Source organism: Diabrotica virgifera, chromosome 6 (genome assembly GCF_917563875.1).
Source record: "Diabrotica virgifera virgifera chromosome 6, PGI_DIABVI_V3a".
Lineage (NCBI taxonomy): Eukaryota > Metazoa > Arthropoda > Insecta > Coleoptera > Chrysomelidae > Diabrotica > Diabrotica virgifera.
In genome coordinates, this window is record NC_065448.1 from 171,487,690 (window position 1) to 171,504,497 (window position 16,808).

The 16,808-nt window shown below is 33.2% G+C and overlaps 1 protein-coding gene and 1 non-coding gene across 4 annotated transcripts in view; one reads left to right on the forward strand and one right to left on the reverse strand.

Moving 5' to 3' along the window:
* Window positions 1-16,808, forward strand: part of LOC114329496 (cell adhesion molecule Dscam2) — a 1,422,998-nt gene that overhangs the window by 1,145,187 nt on the left and 261,003 nt on the right. The gene's annotated exons all lie outside the window — the stretch shown is intronic.
* Trnad-guc (transfer RNA aspartic acid (anticodon GUC)) lies at window positions 11,470-11,541 on the reverse strand. Its single transcript has one exon. It is a non-coding gene; the product is annotated as a tRNA-Asp (tRNA).

The following is a 16,808-nucleotide window of genomic DNA, read 5'->3' on the forward strand; positions in this document are numbered from 1 at the left end:
TATCTTGGAACCATTGTCAACGAGAGTAACCAACATTCAGAAGAAATTCGTTTGGGCATTGAGCAAACACGAGCTGCAATCTTCAAAATGAAAAACGGTTGACAGCGCCATATCTTTTCATGACTATAAGACTTAGAATGGCTGGGTGATATGTGTTTTTCCTACTCCTATCTTCTCTTCTTAAAGTGCCTATCCGTTCAGGATGTTGGTGATCATCATGGGTATCCTGACTTTGTTTACCGAAGCGCGGTACAGTTCAGTGGTGGTCGTGTTATACCACTGTCGTAAATTTTGAAGCCAGAAAATGCGACTTCTTCCCTGTCCTCTTTTACCATTTACCTTCACTTGGAGAATCAGTTGGAGAAGGCCGTAACTTTCTTGGTTTGTCATTACATGTCCTAGATATTCTAATTTTTTTTTGTTTTGATGGTTATTAGAATTTCACTCTCTTTCCCCATTCTACGCAGGACTTCCACATTAGTAATTCGGTCAACCCAGGATATACGTAAGATGCGCCTATAACACCACATTTCGAAAGCTTCGAGCCGATTCATAGATGCAACAGTTAGTGTCCACGCTTCCATTTTGTAGAACAGAACTGTGAATATGTAGCATTTTACAGACGCGTTCTTAGAGCATCCTGGACTGATAGAGTCACAAATCAGGCAGTGCTGGAAAGACTGAATAATGAACCTGAGATTAAATTTTAGCATAAAGAGGAGAAAACTTGGATACATCTCTACGATATGAGTTCCTACAGCTTATAATCCAAGAAAAGGTCGTTGGACGAAGAACTATCGGACGCAGAAGAATTTCTTGGCTGCGAAACATTTATGGTTAATGAATGGTTAGGACTGACATCAAGAAATCAAGAGATCAAGAGGCAAATCAAGAGGCGAATAGAGATAGCGAGACAATCGTTTGTCAAAATGAAAAAGTTCCTTTGCAGCCGGGACATAAATATAAACTTAAGAACGAGAATGTTAAGGTGCTATGTTTTCTCCGTTCTGCTGTACGGCATGGAAGCTTGGACACTGAAAAAGATAAACATCAAAAACATTGAGGCATTCGAGATGTAGTGCTACAGGAGAATGTGGAAAATACCATGAACAGAAAGAGTAACAAATCAAGATGTTTTGCTGAAGATGGGGAAGGAATGCGAAGTGATAAAAACCATACAAACGAAAAAACTGGAATATCTAGGCTACACAATGAGAGGAGAAAAGTACTCTCTGCTAAGACTCATAATCCAAGGAAAAATCTCGGGAAAGAGAAATGTGGGACGTAGGAGGATTTCCTGGTTGCGAAATTTAAGGGAGTGGTATGGGTGCAGTTCAATAAAGTTGTTCAGAACTGCAGCCAACAAAGTTAAGATTGCTGTGATAGTAGCCAACCTCCGATAGGAGACCGTACTGCAAGACGAAGAGAAGGAATGGCATCTGTCGAATTATTCCGTGCAGCAGTTTCAAAATGTAATATGGAGAAACAAGGATTTTAACGACAAACAAGATTTTATAGATTTTCTGGGACTTTGCTGCACGGAAATAAAAATCTCTTGGTGTAAAATAACTTCACTTTTCATTGAAGAATCAACTGCATGATTTTCGCATTTGGTTATCATCTTTAGGACTTTATCAGTTAAACGTTACACTTAATAGGGAGATATGAAATAGGCAGTAAACCTCATGCGTACATGCAACTTCATTAAAATAGATTAGTGTTTCGTTTTGTGGACCAATGTGCAACTTTCAACTAAAATTTGTGCGGGTTCAATTTTTAATCCTGTATCAAGAAAAGAGCGGATTATCGGCCGGTTGAGCCTAGGAAACTGTTGTATCGCGATAGCATTATAAGCCACGGTCCCTCCGCATGCGCAGTAATGACTAATATGTTAATCGTGGACTAATATTGGCAACCACGTTATTCTATTTTCGTGGACTAAAGATGGCACCACCTGTCAAATATCATTTGTCACTTCTTAAACAGTCCAATCGTCTTCGCCTTGGATGTCTTCTGTCAATTTGCGTTTGTCGATTCTTCTTCTTATCTATCATTTGGCTTTTCTTAGGCGTTTGTGTCAATTCAAGATAAGGTCGTTATTAACTTTTTAGCGGTTCTTCTACATGGCCACTGTTAAAAAATTGCCATTTTGATTAGTCACTATCTAACTATTGGTGACTTCAGTTGTTTCAGTCGTTTCCCCGAAAATGCATGTAATCTAACACGTATTTACAATTTATAATTTAATTTAGCAATATTATTGTTAAATTCAATTTGACAGAGTTGCCAGTTTTTCCCAGAATATTATTATTTCTTACCAAATTAAAAGAATTTAAATTCATTTATTCACGTGCCATATCAGAATTATCCGACGTTGGCGATCACCATTGCGAAGGTTTCTCGATCTTCTGCAATATGGAATAATTGTCCTGCATTTGATATCTGAGTCCATCCACGAATGTTTTTCAACTAAGAAATTTGTTTTCTTCCTACACCTCTACGGCCCTCTATTTTGCTTTTAAGGATCAATTTAATATTTTATATCGACTTCCCCTCACTATATGTCCCAGATAAGACATTTTTCATTGTTTAACAGTCGTTAGCAGTTCTCTATTTTTGTTGACCCTCCTTAGTAATTATTCATTAGTTTTCTTGCTGTCCAAGGTATCTTCAGCATCCGTCTATAAATCCACATTTCCAATGCTTCAATTCTGTTTATGATCAATACTTTTAGCGTCCACACTTCTGCACTAGACAAAAGTAGGGACCAAACATAGCACTTAACCATTGTTTGTCTTAGTTCTGGGAGGAATTGTTTGATCCGACAGGGGAGGAAGATCACAACCAGACCACGGGGCCTCTCAGGTCGTCAACATACGAAAACCCCGTGTCGTGGAAATCCACAAGATAGCTACGTGGAACGTAACAACTATGTTTGAAGGTGCGAAATTACAAAATATTCAGCTAGAAATGGCCAGACTAGACATTCCTATCCTAGGTATATGCGAGACGAAATGGCTAGGGTCAAACATATTTGAGAGTAACGGATACATTGTATACCACTCGGGAAAGGCAGAAGGACCCAGACGTAACGGAGTCGCAATCATTGTCAAAGAAGAAATTCGTAACTGTATCCGAAATTTCGTCCCTTTCAATGATCGTATCATGATGATTCAGCTGCAAAATAAACTACTGAATATTAATATAATACAAGTCTATGCGCCAACAGCTGACAAACCAGATGAAGAAATTGAGCAATTCTACAGCCAAATTAAACAAACTCTCCGGAGCACAAAAAAACATGAAGCTACAATTATTATGGGAGACTTCAACTCAAAAGTTGGTGCCGAAATCACACAAGATATAACCGGAAAGTATGGACTTGGAGAAAGGAACGAAAGAGGGCAAAGACTAATACAGTTCTGCCAAGAAGAGAAATGCATTATAGCAAATACTTTGTTTCAGCAACCTAAAAGACGACTATATACCTGGAAATCTCCAGCTGATCAAGAGGGAAAGATAGTCATAAATCAAATTGACTACATTATCATTAATAGAAGGTTTAGAAACAGTATTACATCTGCAAAAACATACCCAAGTGCAGACGCAGCAACTAACCATAATTTGCTCTGTGCTGGATTCAAACTAAAACTAAAAAGAATAAAAGCCCCCACAACGCAGAAGAAACCTAATACTCGACTCCTAAGAAATGCCGTAATATCAGATGAGTTCGAAAATAAGGTAAATCGTGAGATTAAAAAACAGTTAGAAAGATCTGGACAAGAAAATATCGGTCAAAATCTAGATATCATGAATTCCGCCATGGTCACCATAGCAAACGAAGTTTTGAAACCAGAAAAAGACCCAATAAAGAAAAAGGATTGGATGACCGATAAAATACTAGACCTTATTCAACAAAGAAGAAATTGGAAAAACAAAGACGAGATTCGGTATAGAGAGATATATCGACAAATAAGATACGAGGTTAAGCGAGCAAAAGAGGACTGGATGGAACAAAGATGTCGTGAAATGGAAGAACTACAAAGAAAACATGACGAGTTTAATATACATAAAAAGCTTAAAGAAATTACCTACACTCAGAGAAAAATAACTCCTCACTTTATGAGAAACTCCAAAGGTAAAATAATTCTCGACTTGGATGAAAAAAAGGAAGAATGGACTAACTATATAAAAGAGCTCTTCCTGGATACGAGGCCACCACTTAACACCACAAAGTATACGAATACTGGTCCTAGTATTTTAAAAGCGGAAGTAGAGAAAGCCATCAAACAGAGCAAAAATGGGAAATCTCCTGGCCCTGACCAAATACCATCAGACTGGCTCAAACTTCTGGATGACGACAATGTCTCACAACTAACAAACATTTATAACCATATATACGAGACTGGCATGATGCCACAGATATGGTTAGAGTCTACATTTATTCCACTCCCAAAAAAGTCTAATACATCATCATGTAAAGACTTTAGACTAATTAGTCTCATGAGCCACTCTCTCAAGCTACTTCTTAAGATAATTCTTAATAGAATCAAGCAGAAATGTGAAGAGACAATGGGAAACAAACAATTCGGTTTCAGAGAAGGATTGGGAACAAGGGAAGCTTTGTTCTCAATGTTAACATTACTTCAACGATCATGGGAAGTACAGAAACCAATTTACGTCTGCTTTATAGATTTTGAGAAGGCGTTTGATAGAGTTCAACATGATAGGTTGTTTGAATATCTAGAAATGATTGGAATAGACGATAAAGATCTGAGACTTTTACAACATCTATATTGGAATCAAGAAGCTTCTATTCTGGTAGACGGCAAAGAAATAGACAAAATTTGCATTCAAAGAGGTGTCAGACAGGGTTGTGTGTTATCCCCAACTATGTTTAAGGTATACTCAGAAATAATTTTTAATGAAGCCTTGGAAGGACAATGTGGAGTTCGAATCGGGGGAGAAACTATTAACAACATCAGATATGCAGACGACACCGCGATCATGGCTGAAAATATCGAAGATCTTCAATTCCTTATAGATCGAGTCACTAGAGAATGCTCCAATAACGGACTTAACATAAATGCAACAAAGACAAAGTTACTTGTGGTTAGTAAACAATACGTCGGCCCTATGCAACTAATTGTCAATGATGAATCAATAACAAAAGTTAACCATTTTAAATACCTAGGATGTTGGATAAACGAGACACTAAATCCGGATGAAGAAATTAAAACTCGTATAGAAATTGCAAGAGGAGCATTTATGAAACTTAGATCTATTCTGAGCAACTCTTAGCTGAACTCACAACTAAGAATCAAGTTCCTAAAATGTTATGTGTATCCTTTATTACTATATGGATGTGAAACCTGGATCATGAAGGTTAACATGATGAACAAATTAGAAGCCTTTGAGATGTGGTCGTATCGTAGAATGCTCAGAATATCTTGGGTTCAACGCATTTCAAACAGAGAAGTCTTAAACAGAGTAGGTCAAGGCGAAGGTGACTTAATGAAGATGATAAAAAAGAGAAAACTTGAATATCTGGGGCATATAATGAGAGGTAGCAGATACAGGATGCTGCAGTTAATACTCAATGGAAAGATCGACGGAAAAAGAGGATTTGGTCGAAAGAAATATTCATGGCTCCGAAACCTTCGTCAATGGACTGGCTTATCAGCAGATCAATTGTTACATGCCGCACAAGATCGAGAACGATATCGGCAAATTGTTATGGAAGCTACCCACGCCTAAAAATTTGGGCACGGTACTTAAAGAAGAAGAAGTCTTAGTTCTAAACTGAGATGATTATTGCTAAGAAATGACTTCATTTTTATAAAAGCTGTTTTAGTCATTGCTATTCTATGTTTTATTTCTATGTCTGGATCTAGTTGGTCCGTTATCACAGTTCCCAATATGTCATTTTGTGAACTTTCTGAAATTGGACTCCGTTTAATTGAAGCTTTGCATCGGGATATGGGTCACGACTAAACACTAAAAATTTGGTTTTGTTTGAGTTTATTTTAATGCCCATTTCCTCTCCTACTTCGTGAATACAATCAAGCAGAATTTGGAGACCTTCAATATTATCTTGACAGAATTACTGTATCGTCTGCATATCTAATCACATTAAGTAGTTCCCTGTTGATTTTTATTCCATATGGCTGTCAATCAAGTGCCTTTTTAAATAACTGGTTCGAGTAAACATTAAACAATGTTGGCGACAAAATGCAACCTTGTCTGACTCTTCGTTGTATGGAGATTTCATCGGTGTAGTTATCTCCAATTTTTACGATAGCAGTTTGATTCAAGTACATACAAATTTTTAATGACACGAATATCCTTGCCATCTATTCCGATATTTTTCAGTATTTGCATTAATTTTACATGCTGTACTTTATCGAATGCCTTTTCGAAGTCCACGAAACATGCAAATACATCTTTTCTTTGGTCACGGCATTTTTTTAATAGGATGTTAAGCGCAAAAAGTGCCTCCCTGTTTTGAAGTATTTTTAGGGAGATCTTAAAAGTGTGGCTCATTAGGCTAACTAATCGATATTCTGAGCATTTTCTCGCATTGTGTTTTTTAGGTTTTGCGACAAAGGTAGATTTGAGCCAATCTGTGGGATCACTTCGGTGTTATCTATTGAATTAAAAAGTCTTAGTACTACTTTTATGTTATGTTATATACAAAGTAATTATCTTTTCAAAGCATTTTATGACTTTTATCTGACGCCATCTGACAGTTAACAGTATTTTTAAGCATTCAATCAGATAAATGTAATAGATCGTATTCCAACTATGGAATAGCGCTTAATATGTTCACACCGCCACATTACAACAATTAAAGTTTCCTCACGATTATTGCTTTTGCAGCAAAATCCAGTATTCAGTAGCCAATCCCACCTTTGTTAAAGGTACACCGTAGTGCAATTTGATATTTTCTATTATTTTTGGTTGAGGAATAAAATCCACCCTGTTATAGATTGTATAAGTGAAAATCGAGATATGTCATCATTAAGTAAGTACACCAGACCATCCATCATATATAACGTTGTTTTAGATTCTGTGGGTACTTCTAGATGATGGTGCAAAATCTGATTGGACAGAAGTATATGGGCATGGTAAAGTATATAAATAAAGAGTAACGTGTTTTTTTTTCTTGTTTAATGTCCAAAGTAATATACTTATTATATTCAATACGTAGTTACACAGTATGGTCAAAGAATACAAAAAATAAACACAATTCTTCTTTGGGTGCAGATGTCTGGAATAAATTTGTTATTTCGTAAGACGGCGACTTTAAGGAAAAATCCCGAAACGGGTCGATTTTTATTTTTAAATTATGAGTTTTTGGCATATATGTCATACTAGTGAGGTCATCCATCTGGGTACGATGACATAATCAGTTATTTGTAAAAAAAATATTGGTCGTGTGCTACTTCGTTTGGAAGGTTATTCAATTCTCTATTTTTTTAATTAAATTAATTGACACAAAAAGAAGAATGCATGAATTTATTTAATTCAAAATATATTTTATTGCTGTCAGAACTGTTGAAACAGAAAAAATATGTCTATTTCACAAATAAACATTGCTTTTCACTTCAATTAAATGTTCAAAGTGCCAAGAGGCAGGTGGGTGGCAGCTATAACATTGAATTTAAGCGAAACACAATGTTTATTTGTCAAATAAACACTTTTTCTGTTTTCTGGCAGCAGTACAATGTATTTTTAATTAAATAAATCACATACATTCTTCTTTTTGTGTCAATTAATTTAATTAAAAAAAAACAGAGAATTGAATACCCTTCCAAATGAAGTAGCACACGACCCCTATTATCATTTAAAAAAATCATCGATTATGTCATACTATCAAGATGGATGACGTCACTAATATGTTTGATATGTCAAAAACTAATAATTTAAAAATAAAAAAAACGACATTTTTCCGCGTTTTTCCCTAAAGGCGCCGGCTAAAGAAATAACGAATTCATTCCTGACATTTGCACCATACTGTGTGTATAAAAATGAAAGAGTGCCATCTATTCTTTAGTAAATAAAATCCACAGGGAAAATGAATTTCCTATAGTAGGCTGTATACCATAAATCGCAAGAATTTATTAAAAAATCATTTATAAAAGGTATATATTTTTTAAAAGACTTTCGGGCTACATAACAGATTGTGTTTGAAGTGACAATTCCATCATTAGTGCTGGATTCGAGATATCAACTGAGCACGTCCATTTAGAGAGGTTTCCTTCCAGGCCAGAAACCCACATATTTGAGAGGTTGTCATAATGTAATAGTTATTTATGATATAACTGTTAAAAGTACACGTTTAAGGCACGCATGTGAAGAAAGTTTGCAGAATGAGCGATAGCGAGTTCTGCAATTCACATGAGTGCCTTAAAAATGTACTTTTTAACACGCATATCATACAATATTTTTTCTACAAACGTAATTACAGGACAATATCTACAAAAACTTTTACTTGAACTTGACTGACATTCCATTTTTATATTTTTTTGACATTACATCAAAATTGCCTGTATGGTCAATACGAACTGCAGTGCCTTAAAAATATTTTAAAGCACTAGTGCCTTAAAGTAGCATTTTTAACGCTCGTATGGAGTGCTAAAAATTGCATTACCCCCTCCGTGGCTCAGTGGTAAGAGCGCCTGACTTTGAATCGAAAAAATCCGAAAGGTTGTGGGTTCGAATCTCACCAAGGTCAGAAATGTTTCATTTATTATAAATTACTAAATGAATATAGTTTCTGTCCTTGTGGGATCGGTACTCACCGGAGGGACCGCAGACGTTCGGATACAATTAGCATCTCTTTGCAAAGACAATGACGTCGACTTTGCAAAGTAACAAGACACTTTTACTCAACACACACACTACACATTACTCCCCTGACTTAGTGATAAGTTATACAATTACGTGGCTAAAGGTTCTAGTTCTAAACCAAGGCCAATATCAGAGAAAAAAACATTGCATTTTTAACACGGTTGTAGAAAAATTACATTAAATATCACATTATATTATTTATAATATTATCTACAACAATACAATATATTATAATATCAACTTTATACCATTTAATAATTCGACAGTATTTCTTACTATTTTCCTGTTGCTCTGTAAAACCCATGAGAACTTAAAACTTTTAATTTTTACAATCATTTAATATCCATCTTTATCTTTAAATAACTCCATCTTTAAATGAACATTTCCTAGTAACACTAGTATTCAGGATAATACAATGTGGAAGGCACTTATGGAATAAAATTATTTCTGTTCTTGTTTCAAAAAATTATAAAAAACAATGAGACCCGTCGATTTTTATAATATAAATGTGCGCTTTTTAGATATTTTAAATGTTTCATGGAAGCCTGGCATAGTCCATAAGCTTTATTTTTAGTTGAATAGCTGCATATTTTAATATTTTTAAAAGCTGCTTAACAACCTGATTTCAATGAACTATATCATGTAGGTTGTATTATGAATAATACAGGGTGAAATTTTAAAATTATACACATATTATTCCATATTATATGATAATGTATGGAAGCCACTTATGGAATAAAATTGTTTGTGTCCTTATTTTAGAAAATTATAAAAAACACTGGGACACAAATTTAAATAGGCGCTTATATACTTAAACCTAAATATACAGTGATTTAGCAAGTATGGCATAGTCCATGATCTTTAGTTTTTGAATGAATCACCTTGTATATTTGTATGTTTTTGGAAGCTGCTATACAACCTCATCTCAAAAAGTGTATTATGTAGGTCTATTATGAAACAATACATTTATAATACATGGTAAAATATTGAAATTATTTATAAATTTCGTCAAGGCATTGAATAAAAAACCCAATATTTAGTTATATGTAAAATTTTATTTTATAAATTATATATAATTTTAAAATGTCACCTTGTATTATTCATAATAGATCCCATATAAGGCACATTTTTAGATGAGGTTGTTTAGAAGTTTATAAAAACATAAAAGTATACAGGGTCTTTCAATAAAATTAAAGAACATGTGCTATGCTAACCTTGCGTGAATCACTACACATTTAAATTTAAAGGTCGACGTATTCTATCGTTTTGACACAAACAATTTTATTTCACCCTATATTATTCATAATACCGCCTACATGATACAGTTCGATGAAATCAGGTTGTTAACCAGATTTTAAAAATATAAAAATATACAGGGTGTTCCGTTAAAAATAAAGCTTATGGACTATGCTAGGCTTGCATGAATCACCCTGTACATTTAAATTTATATCTAAAAAGCGCACATTTATACAGGGTGTCCCATAATTAATTGGACATTAGATATAATGGGTGATAGAAGATATCAAAATATTAAGATTTAACCAAAATAACTCCAAAATAGAATATGGCTCCTTAACTCAGTTAAAACTTATTTAAAAATTTAAAAACTATTTTGGCTCACTATTTTAAAACTATTCGACATATCCTTTTGATAATTGGCAGAAAGTGTAGGTATTATAAACTCTATGAAAGTATGTTAAATAAACGTTTCTGGCTACTACCAGTGGCGTACGGCAGGGGACAGCGAATGGTTGGCCCTTCCAAATTCTACGCCACTGGTAGAATTGCCATTTTAGCACAATTTTTCGATTCTCCAATACTCTCTGTGTAAATAACATACACTTCACTCGTAGCGATAAAATCATTAGTTTTCGAGATATTTAAAGTTAAACATGTAACAGGACAGATATTTTGATTAATGTATTGTGCCACTTAATTTCAAACTTCTAAATATCTCGAAAACTAATGATTTTATCGTTAAGACTGAACAGTGTATTATTCATTCTTAACGATAAAATTAGTTTCCGAAATATTTGAAATTAAAAAATTAAGCCGCACAATACATTAATTATTATTGTTGTTCTGAAGTTATTTTCTTGTGGCATTTTTATAATCAACTAAGTATTCTAAATGGGAAATAAGCCACAGTTTAACTAAAAAAATGATTTTATTAACGTTTCGACGCCAAAATCTGATGTCGTTGTCAAAATACAAAATATTCCAACAGTTAGAAACAATAATTTTTCGACCATGGCACCGCCTGGCACCCTGTGGATTTGTTATAAGGAACTCTTTTTCAGTAAGTTTGTGCAAAAAAAAATCGAATCGGAATAACTTCGCTAACGGAGGCGACGGTACAGTCCCGTTTAATTGTTTTATGCTAAATTCTTCTTTAATAAAAATCTGAAAGTATTGTTTCAGCATGCGTTTCGATTTTCGATATACTTTTTGTGTATAGTACCGTATCTGAATATTTTCGTTTTGGATTGATCATGTGACCAAAATCTTGTCCTTGCGTTCGTTGCTAAAAATGTTTCATCACATTATAGACGAAAATAATAAAATATTAATTTCTTATTTATAGATTTATTGTTTGGAAATTAAAAACAAAAATTCCTCCCCGGCGGGGAATCGAACCCCGGTCTCCCGCGTGACAGGCGGGGATACTTACCACTATACTACCGAGGACTTGGAAATCGACGTTTCTATTCGGCAATTTTAAGTGTTTATTTCAACTATCTTAATGTGATTTTATTTTGGTTTAATTTTTATGGATTAAATTTTTTTTATTAAGAATTATTTTACTTTTTTCTGAGTTAACAATTTTTCGCTCCAGTAATAGGTTACGTCCAATGTTTCAATGTTTCTCGCTTAATAAACCATAGGTTATCGAGGAAAAAGACCCTTTCGGGCTACAACGTTTTCAGAATAACAATTTCATCACCAGTGCTACTTACAAAGTATACCTACACGCTACACGGTTGAGCCACTAAGCCACTAAAGTCATTAAATCTGTGAAAACCCTTTAAAAACGTAGGTAGGTTTTACAATCAGTGGCGTACCGATAGATCAGCGGGCCCTGGTTCCAGTTAGGATGCGGATTGCGGGCTCGCCCACCCGAATAAAAACACACATTGTAGGTAGGTACCTACCTATATCAAAAGTTTTTAATAAACATTAATATAAATCATCATATAATTATTATCATGTATCATTTATACCTAGGTATTTATAAAACTCAAGCTAATTTAAAACATAAATTAATATTAATGCTATCGTTTTTCATACTGACATATGATTGATCATTGATCACTGTACTCTGTACTCCAGCCGTTTATATAAAAAATAATGAAACTCAAAAACTTTACAGTTTACAACTTATTCATGGATAGTGCTAATCTATATAGATACAAGTGTTTGGGTTAACAGGAGTTAGGCAGGCACCGGAGGTTATTCTTTACAAGTACCGGACATCTTGGCTATTAGTGCACCCTAATATGTCTGTTGTCTGTGTAGATTTTGGCATTGGATCCGACCATCACTTATAACACCGTTGCCGTATCCTCTATTTTTTCATACTATCACGTTACAATTTTTTGTGATATTATACACGAGCGGAACACCCTCAAAAAAGCGCTTAGTTTTCGAGATATTGACCACGGAGGGGTGAATGGCTAATTTTATTCATACTTTATATTTTCGAGGGTGGTGAAAACGAAAATGAGGTTTATTTTTAATTTTATGTGGGGGAACATTGTCAAAATCGCAATTTTAACCTAAAAATAAAAAAAAATAAATCACCTTTTTGCGTTTACCTCGCTACAACTCTGTTCCATTTTAATATTTTTTTCTGAAATTTTTACAGTATATAGCTCTAACATTTCTGAAGACAAAGATACCTGCTTCAAGTTTTTATTCTTATCATGATAAAGGTTATGAATTTTTCAAAGAAAATGGTGCGGATTTGTGCATTGCAAAGTTTAATCGCAAAAGTTGTGTGACGAAGTTTAAAATTTAGCTTCTTAATCACGTTTATTTAAAAGTAGAGAGTACAAAGAAGTTTTCTGGTAAGTTTTAGATCAAAATGTTTTATAGAAAAAAAAATAGTGCAACTTTAATGTCGACATTAGAAATCCCCCATATAACGCTTATTTTTTAAGGGACAGACAATCTAGGTCTAATTTCTCACATTTAGTACTATCCTTAAATTATAAGCTTTCATTTGACACCTCATTTGTCATTCTACCTAGTATAATGACGGAGAAGTAAACGTTCTTATTCTATTATTCTTGGTAGGTACATTTATAATTGATTGAAATTATGAAAGAAATGGCATGGCACCACTGTGACGCACAAATATAAGATTCAGCTGTGCGTTACATAGGGTGCACTAATAGCCAAGACGTCCCAAGTACCTAGGGGAGACCGGGGCTGGTTGACGCACGCCGGGTTGGTTGACGCGGTGCGATTTTTTTAAAACTAAGAAACTTGACAAAGTGTACTCTCGGAAGGTAGTTTCAGGTTAGCGCGATAACTATAACAGGGTGTACAAAGCATTTTGTATATTTTTGACAGTGATGAGTAAATTTTTATTATCATACATTTTTTGTTCTAGAAATCCCATTTTTAAAGATAATAATTCGTTCTTTATTTTTTTATTGAAGCTTGAAACTACTACTATAAGATACAATCATTATATTTTCCAAAAATTGTTTTTTCCAAATATGTGCTCTTGGACTGGTTGACGCATTCGTTGAGGGGATAGGTACCTACCCTTTACCATATTCGTAATACGAGTACGTTGTTTATTTCGTTCTTTCCGTATCCGTTAACATACCAATCCACATAATTAAAATTATAAATAAAAAAAAATTGCTTACACTAAAACTAAAACGTACTATTGGTACGCGGAATAAAAAATTGCACCTAGGCTGCAATTAAAAAACAATTTAAAAAAATCCGCGAGTCAGTTGCGTACGTTTTGTAGCATGCCAATTAGGCATAGTATTTTTGGTGCTCGTTGTACACAGAGGTTCTTAATCCAGTAAAGTATACAGTTTTTTGTGCCGAATTCGTGTTTCATTGTGGTAAGTTTATTTAATTTTGTAATGTATTTCAACAGTAATAAAGAAATATTTTTCCTTTTAAAACATTTCTTTTGGTACGGTGAAATTGAGAGCCATTCAAATTTCTACACCGAGAGCAAAAAATTCTTGACATAAAGAAACTTTATTAATATTTAAGAAAGATCGACTTGGCATATTGCCTAAGAAATATATCTTTGTATGTAAGATATAATTTTCTAAAATATTTCAAATAAATTCTACTATAGCCAAAGAAATATATTTTAAACATGATTGAACCATCACTTTCTGGCAAACTTCAAACCCATTTATCAGAAAGAAATTACACTTGATGTTAATTAATTTTATTAGTCATAAAAATATATTTTCTACACATTACAAAACTATTCTTTCTGAGCAATAATATTTCTTAGTAAGGAATATTATCATTTTACTATTAATAATTAATGTATTTAATGTTAAGAAATATATTTCGCAGAGATAAACGTATATTTAGAGATAAGTTAATATTTCTTGAAAATAAAGTGATATTACATACGGCGAAATAAATCATTGTGTTAAGGTAAAATCATTATTTATTAGTAAAACAAGATATAAAACGTTATTATTACATACAAATATTTTCTCCACTCTAAAAACCACTGGCTTCTACACAACAGTAAAAGGATGGAGAGGCATCTTCTTTTGTTAATAGCACTTTGTATATCAGCAATTCACTAAAACAAAATCGTTATGTAGAAAGAGTAAACTTACTTTAATAAAAATTTTTTTATAAAGATATCTATAGATATTAATTTTGACAAATTGAGGAAATACAAAAAAAAACAAATACACGGCCCCACATAAGAACTATTAATACTAATAATAATCAATCATATTTAGTTCAAACATGGTATTATTTAACCTACACATCTTTGTTTATTTTTTTCTTTTTGTTAATGAAATATTAATTATAATATTAACTCACACAATAAACATTGTTTAGCAAAAACAAGAGGGAAAATACAACCAATGTAAAACATTGAAGCAGACATAATAATATGTAATTTTCTTATAAGTAATCTAAAAGAGACAGCGTACCTAATCATTAAGAAATTTTATTACGGGAAAGTATTATTAGTTTACATTTAAGTCATTTAATACATATTAACTAATTCACGGTTTTCGGCAATAACATTTCTTAACCATAAACATATATTTCTTTTAGACTAACTGATTTCTTTATCTCAAATAAATTAACAGAAAACATCCTCAGCGTTGCAACCGCCATGTTTGATATAACGTTGTATTGTATATTTTTTTAGAAGACGATACATTCAAGAAACCTATTATAGTTGATACATAAGTATACACATTTTTAAAAAGGTACTTACATGTATGAAGTTCTACCATTTCTGGAAGGCCCCGCAGTTGGTTAATAAATCCTTTCTTAATATTGTTCTGAAGCTATATATTATTATATCATTCTGTCCCAGCTGTAAATTGTGGAATATTTCCCAGTTAGAATAATAAGCTCCTTTATTTCAGAGTCGTCCATCATTATACCTAAAAAGCATATAAAGATACTATTATGTTTCTTTTTTAACCATTCGGATACGCAACAATATTATTATTATACATCTGAAATTCCTCAATTTACTTTTATTTAATACCTATATATGTACGTACCTTCAAAGTATCCGTTAATTTTTAAAGAACACCAATAAATCCAACATCCATCTATATGAACATGAACATATCACGCCATCTTGACAAACACTGACGACTAAATAATCATAAATAGTTAATCTGCGCAATTCTTTTGTGGAAGAAAATCTCTTTGCAAGTAACATTTCGGCATTAATGACAAAGTTTTTATTTTATAACCACAGTTACTACAGAGGGTATTTCTGAAGAATTATTTCTTGTGGTTTAAAATATTTATTTGATTGCAAGAAAATTTCTTGTTCACAAATATAAATATGGATTAACTTAACATTATATTTCTTATACTGCAAAATATTTGTAGTTTTCAATTTAAGAAATAAAAACTGTAGGATAAGAAAATTAAATGTAACCATTAATGCATTTCTTAGTATTGAAGAAATTATCTGTAAGAAATTATTGAGTTGTGTTTAAAAAACTCGTTTCTTTATATGTGAACCGGTGTGTTTAAGTTAATAGGATATGTTAACTTTTAAGAAATATTGCCCAAAGAAATCGGTGTTTTAGGAGAAAAGAAATTGTTCTCTCGGTGTAAGTAAAATATTAATTTTACGTTTTGTTATATACTCTATATCTATATTATAGACCTTGGAATAGATATTAACACGTAATTTGTGTCCACAGCTTTTAAAAAGCTACCCGTACTTGTATAGATTATTAACAATTTTTATTCATCCGCGTTGGAGTCAGAGGTCAGGCTAACAACGCAGCACACAGTCTGACACGACACATTTTGTCAGGATGTTGGAATAGCAAGACTACCCGACCAGATCCGCCAATCTGACTATCAAGATTACTCAATTTTGTCGTACGGCAAGCCTATACACGCTGTAACAGTCAGACCCATAACGTTGTCAACCCTGACAGTCAGGTGGTTTTGTCAGAGTGTGTAGACGTTATTAAGCAGGTAAAACGAGTACAGAAACTTACAAAAGCGTTCCCTGTGTTTCTTTATAAATTTTATGTTCAATTTTTTTTATGAATACGTATTGTTCGTTTTTATTTATAAGTGCCTATACAAAAATTAAAATGTATGAAGCAGTTACATTTCCTAGTATGTAGTTCAAAATATCCCCACTAAATCAGAAACAAAAGAAGAGAAAAGCGCGTTAGAGCAGGCCCAGGCCCTGGTTCCATAGAACTCGCATAGAACCATGCTCAATACGC